Genomic DNA, 7,334 nt, shown 5'->3' with positions numbered 1-7,334 from the left:
GCCTACGAGTCCATTCATTATCTGGGTTTCATTACATTTATTGAACTTTCGCTTCTATGCGTCAGAGCCGAACTACTGGGCCTTAAATCCTGCGAGGTTCTTAATCAAAACCAGCCCGAACCTCCTCTCTGCCTGTCTTACAGCAAAAATGTCGTCTCCTCTCCAAACCTGCACCCTTCATCTCCGTCTCCCTCTCTCCCTCGCTTCGGTTCTGCTTCTCTCCCTCTTTCAGTCTTGGCCCTCGAACTTCTGGAAAAATGCACCCCCCTGAAGCGGCGCTCTCTAATCTGAGTCCAAAAGAAGTCATCAAAAAGCCCGCGGTTGACCCGTTTCCCTCCCTCTCCCCAAACCCTCCAGTACCTCGGCGAGCTCAGTCACCAGGAATGAAGTGAATGGACACAGCATGTGCACAATAAAGGGCAGAATTAGGCTTATACGGCGTTAAGGAGAGGTTAAATGAGACTTGCTCAACTCCATTTATCAATATTTATTGAAGGGGCATAAAATAGAAAACATGATTCTCACTGCTGTGGTGAAATAAAGGCTGTTTTACAAAGTACATGGTAGCTTTGCTTTGCAAGTGCAACGACGCCTGCTGCTGCTTCTGCTCAATCAAGCCTGTTAATGTAAATTATGTCATTTCATTTCATACTGTAGCTAATGAAACAAACTATAATGCTATTTTGCCGTAAAATGCATGGGTTTTCCTAAAGAAAAAAATGTAATTAAAATGAAATTAAAATGAAATAAACTGAAATTAATTAATTACTTTGAATTAATTATACATTTTATATGTCTTACATTTTTATAATGAATACAATTAAGACAAATACTGAAAAAATATTCTATATATATATATATATATATATATATATTAATTAATATAAAATATTAATAATTTGTTTTTTATAATTTATATTTTTTTATTTATTTTATAATTATTGAATTTATTTATTACTTATTTATATTTTAGTTTACTTAGTTATAACAAATGTATTAATTATTATTCTTAATTACTTTGAATTAATCATACATTTTATATGTCTTACATTTTTATAATAAATACAAGTAAGACAAATACAGAAAAAAATTATAATTAATTTGAGCTTTACTGTATTTATTATTGTATTTTCTAAATATAAAAGGTAATTTATTTCTGTGATTCCAGTTTTCAGCGTCAGAAAAAATATAATATATTAATATTAATAACTTATATATATATATATATATATATATACACACACACATATATAAATATATATATGTATTTAAAAAAATATATATATATATATATATATATATATATATAATTATTGAGTTTCTTTATTATTTATTAATATATATATATATATATATATATATTATGTATAATTTTTTATTATACAATAATTGAATATTTTATTATATAATAATAACAACAATTATATATTTATTTTTTATTTTTTTAATTTTTTTACATATATAATATTTTTTATTTTATAATTACTTAATTTATTTATTTATATTTTATTTTTCTTCAATAAACATTTATTATTATTTATTTTATTTGTTGTTTATTTATTTTACCTGCATACCACCATTTTTAATTTAAAAACGAATAAGTTGTTTTAAATTAATTGTACATTTACATATTGTCTGATTAACACAAATATTATTTTTTTTTAAATAATATTAAAACATATAAAGACTATATTTAAGCAATATCACAAGGACAGAAACTTTTATCTTTATTTATTAAATAAATGCATTTTTTTTAATAACAATAACAAAAAAAATATTTATTGATTTATTTTACCTGCATAATCTCTCTCTCTCTCTCTCTATTTTATTAGCTAGAGTAATAAAAATAATGTTCATTCCCTGTGAACAATATTTCAATTGAGATTAAAATGTATTCTATATTTAGACTAAATGGAGGCTATGTAATAAATGCATATTTGTTGAGCTCATTTTTGATCACTTGTATATTTATGTTAAACACGTATATGTATATTCTTGCACTACTGCACTCCTGAAGTCACTTCTGATGAAAGCATTTCTAAATGTATGTGAGCACGGACTAATCAATAAGAGTCAAAGTTAAAAACCAAATTGACAATCACAAAATGGCTACCAAGCAGAAAAAAAAGTTGTCCGATACTGTAATTCAGCGGGATAAATGGATTAGTCTCCATGGAGACGGCAGGCGGGAGTTGTAGTATGGAGGTATCGCAGTCTTCACCCAAACAGATGGGCGGTGAGACGGCAGGGAGCAGATCAATATCCATGTGCTCTAGTGAACACAGGCCTCCCTTGTCTGCTGGATCCAAACCAGCCCGAGGGCCGCCACGGCCTCTCCTCTCCTCTCTCTCTCTCGCTCACTCGCCGTCTTTGTCTTCCCTCAGAACTGACCGTTTTCTCACTGCGGACACTTACTGAATGGGACGCTTATGATCCCGAGGTCACGAAGAGACCGGAGGACACTAAACGCTTTCTACAGCCGCACTCCGATTAATAATCTAACAGATGACAGTGAAGCCATCTTGAAACAACAATGAAAGAACCTCACAGGGTGTTAACTGACGTGCCTTCATGGGAGCTGGTAAATGTACCAACTGTTCTGGATGCGCTGACTGTGACAGCAGGGTCAAATCACAGTAATGAACACTTAAAGGAATATTCTGGGGTTTAAGTACATTTAAATGTACAGCAAACACAGAAAACTTTCAAAAAGCAGCTCATTATAAGAATCGAATTGTAAACGGACATATCAGATACGGAATAAGCCGCCACACTGTCATTAAAGGTGTTCACATGCAGAGTAAAAAGGGGTTAAAAGGCTAAAATCTACATATTTATGACCTTTACCAGATTAAATAACACAGACAAAGTATTGCACCGGAATAAACGTTAAAAACACACATATATATATGTGTGTGTGTATATATATATATATATAGAGAGAGAGAGAGAGAGAGAGTGTTATTTGTTGTTGAAAAAATATATTAAAAAAATATAAATGTAAAAAATATATAAATGTATAATAACAAATACAATAAATAATAATTAATTACAATTAATGAATTACTTTGACTTATACATCTACATATAAATTATACATTTTTATACTAATTTTTAATTATTTAAAATTATATTATATATTATTATAATTATTTAAAATTATAATTTTTAAAATTTATATTAATTATAAATTTAAATACAATTAAGATAAATATTGAGAAATATATATATATATATATATATATATGAAGAGTATATTTAAGCAATTTACAAATAAAAATATATAGGCAAAATATATTATAATATAAATATATTTATATATAAATATGTTATTATAATTATTGTATTATATTTATAATAATAATATATATATATAAATTATATATATATATATATATAAATTATATATATACACAATAGATTTTATTATATATATATATTTTTAATATCTATTTTATTTTACCAGATAAAAATTATTGCAAACTATAGCCACAAGAATAAATAAATAAATAATTACATAAATAAATTAAAAATTACGAGAATAAAATGTAAATTACATAAATAAGTTAGAAATTACAAGAATAAAGTCTAAATATTTTGAGAATAAAGTTGAAAATATTTTGAGAATAAATTGATAATAAATAAATTCTTAATTCTCGTAATTTTTACTTTATTCTTAAAATATTTTGAAATATTCAAAATATTTTGAGAATAAAGTCAAAATTACAATAAAGTCAAAACATATTATAATTATAATAATTATATTTTAATTATAATATAAATTTATTAAGCAATATATATAAAATATATAAAATGTAATTATTTACTTCTAATATATATATATATTATAATATATGTATATATATATATATATATATATATATATAAATGTTGAATAAATCAACAACAAATAAAACTTAATATATATATATATATATATATATATATTTTTTTTTAAGTTTTATTTGTTGTTGATTTATTCAACATTTTTTATTTTATTTTACCAGATAATGTTGCCAATAAATAAATAAATAAATACCTACATATGTTTAAAAATCCATATGTTGGGTCAACAGAATTTTTTAAAAGAAATTAATAATTTTCTATAATATTACAATTTCAAATAAATTCTGTTCTTCTGAACTTTCTATTTAAAGAATCCTGAAAAAAAGTAAAAAAAAATAAATAAATAAATTACATTTCAAAATATATTAAAATAGAAAACTGTTATTTTAAATTGTAATAATATTTCACAATATTTCTCATTTTTGCTGTATTTTAAATCAAATAAATATGAGACTGCTATTAAAAAAAATCTTACAGACCCCTAACTTTCAAACGTTAATCTACATCATGAGAAAAGATAGACAAAAATGTAGCTTAAAAAAGTTGGAGCTAAAAATACACACTACTCCTAATCTTACACACTAGACTGAATTCAAACAAGCTCAATTGGCTTGACCGTCCACTATATAGAATTGATACAATGCAAATTGGGATGCTGCCAGAAACTGTGATTGTACTGTAAAATTACAATAATAATTCACTCAAACCATAACGTCTGAGGCGCTCTGCAGCGATGGTGTAGATAAGAGAGATTTTATGGTAAGATGGTTTGTTCACTGGGATGCTTGTGTGCTACTGTGGGGGCGTTCTTGGAGAGAGTATCTATGAGATGTTGCTGTGAGATTGCTCCAGGCCTGGGTTGAAAAGCCATGGCAGAAGGTCATTAGAATCTGGTTTCACATTAGCATGTGCTGAATGGGATTACCCAGCCAGAGGAGCTCAGAGGAGACCAACACACACACACACACACACACACATACTTACCCTACAGGCTTTACTGCTAACAGAGCAGCCATTAGCAGAACACTAGCAAACAGCCTCTCCTTCTCTGTCTGTCTGTTGCTGTTTCATTGTTATTTTTTCCCTATGAGTTTCCATCCGTCTGTGTATCCTCAGACTCCTCTATCGGGCTCTTCTCTGTCTCATCACACTCATAAACACACACACACACACACACACAGAGAGAGAGAGTTGGAGCAAGGCTGGAGTCAAAATATTCACTGCATGACTAAAAATGGAGTCTCTGTTGACTGCAACACCTTCAGAGAAAAACTCCCTCAGGCTAAAAACACATCTACAGGGATTTTTTTGATATAATAATCATGTTGTTTTTGTTTTGGACAGCTCTCCTACAATCACAGCAATGATCAAAGACCTGTTAAGTAGTTCACAATAATTTAATAGTTAAAAAAGAAATTGTAATAACATAGTAATAGTATTCTTTTTCATTCTGTTATATATTTAAATAGATATTATTACTACTGTATTAATATGTGATTCATAATAATAGTAATAATTATTACTATTAATATTATAATGATATAAAAAATAATGCAATATATTGTATCATCATTATAATAGATAGATATAGATATATATACAGTAAATATATCACGTTATATATTATAAAGAATATAACAAATACTATTATAAATGTATTAATAATAAAATAAATAATAAAAATAAAATAATTATTATTATTACTTTTTAATGTTATTATGATAAAATTAAGTTCACATATTATAAGAAATATTACAATTGTATTAAAAATAATAATAAGTAATAATCATTAATATTAATATTATATAAAAATAAGTTAATAAATAGTAATTATATATATAATTATTACCATTAATAATATGATATAAAAAGTTATTATATTGCATTAAATAATATAAAAATAAGTTAATAAATTGTATTAAATTATATTAAATTATATATATATATATATATATATAATTCAATTGCAATAAATATATGTTTACTAATGTATTAATAACAAAAGTAATATTATTACTTTTAATAATATGATATAAAAAACTTATATTGTATATTATATATATTGTATTAAAATATAATGATACACACACACACTTTATTAATATATGATTAATAATAACAGAAATAATTATTACTATTAATAGTATTATGATATAAAAAGTTAATAAAATAAAATAACAAATATATTTATTATTACTATTCATATTATTATGACAGACAGATATACATATATACATATATAAATATATCTATATATTATATTTATAAATATAACATAAATATTATTATTGATGTATTAATAATAAAATAATAAAAATAAAATAATAAAATAATTATTACTATTCATAAAATTATTGTGATATAAAAAATAAGTTATTTTATGTAATATATAACATGATATTACTACTGTATTAATATATGATTAATAATAATAGTACTAATTATTACTATTAATAATGTTATTATATAAAACTAAGTTAATTGAACATATTGAACTATATCGAACACAAAATTCATGATTATATTCATAATTGTGAGAAAAAAAATGTTAAATTATTAAAAATGGTTAAACAGAAGTAGCATCTTCCATCACACCCTTCAGGATTGTTACACATTCCATACAAATTCAACCAATCACATCGTTTATCACAACTGTAATGCTATATTGACCAATCAGCATCCAGGACCCGAACTATCCTGTTTATAAGAAATCATCAAACCTTCTATCATCATGTGACTTCAAGTCTTCACGCCTCATCCACAATAAAGCAGCCAGTTTTAACCAGGCGATGCATGTTTGATCTGGTGTAAAGAGCAGTAGAAAACATCTCACAGAATTTCTGCATGATATTGCTGTTACCATCCTGCAAGAATGATTCATCATCAAAAACACGCATCCAGGAACGCTGCCAACAGGCTGAGCATCTGGGAAAACGTGCTCCCTCCTTTAAGCACAACTTAAGATTCCATTGATTTTCATGAGGGAAATAAAATCGCACTGGAGTTTAGAGGGCAAGTTTTATGGCTTTATCACCGGAATGAGCGCTAAGATTGAACAGCTAGTCCGCACTGGATTTAGAAAGGGAATTTAAAACACTTAAACAGCACACAAAGTCATGTAATAAGAAGTTCTTAGGGCAAAATATTAAAAAGGCACATTCAGAGATGAGTGGTAGCATCAATAATTATGCACAAGTTATATTGTCTGTAAATGACTTTATTTTATGACCTGAGCGATGTGTCTTTCTGGGGAATAACATGAAGAGAAATCACACCTCAACACTGCCCTCTACTGACAAACACATCATATCACATCAGCCACACACCAGCTTTTGACTTAAACGGGGTTGTGTTATGAGAATTCACATGTTGCCTGATGATTTGAAATAAAACGGTTTAATACACTATGAAAACATTTGGAGAAGTCCAAAAGAAACATTTTAGTGAAACTAAACAGCAATTTGCTGATGTCAGATGAATATATATTA

The sequence above is a fragment of the Labeo rohita genome, chromosome 8, assembly GCF_022985175.1.
Source record: "Labeo rohita strain BAU-BD-2019 chromosome 8, IGBB_LRoh.1.0, whole genome shotgun sequence".
Taxonomy (NCBI): Eukaryota; Metazoa; Chordata; class Actinopteri; order Cypriniformes; family Cyprinidae; genus Labeo; species Labeo rohita.
Note: the sequence above shows the minus strand (reverse complement) of the source record.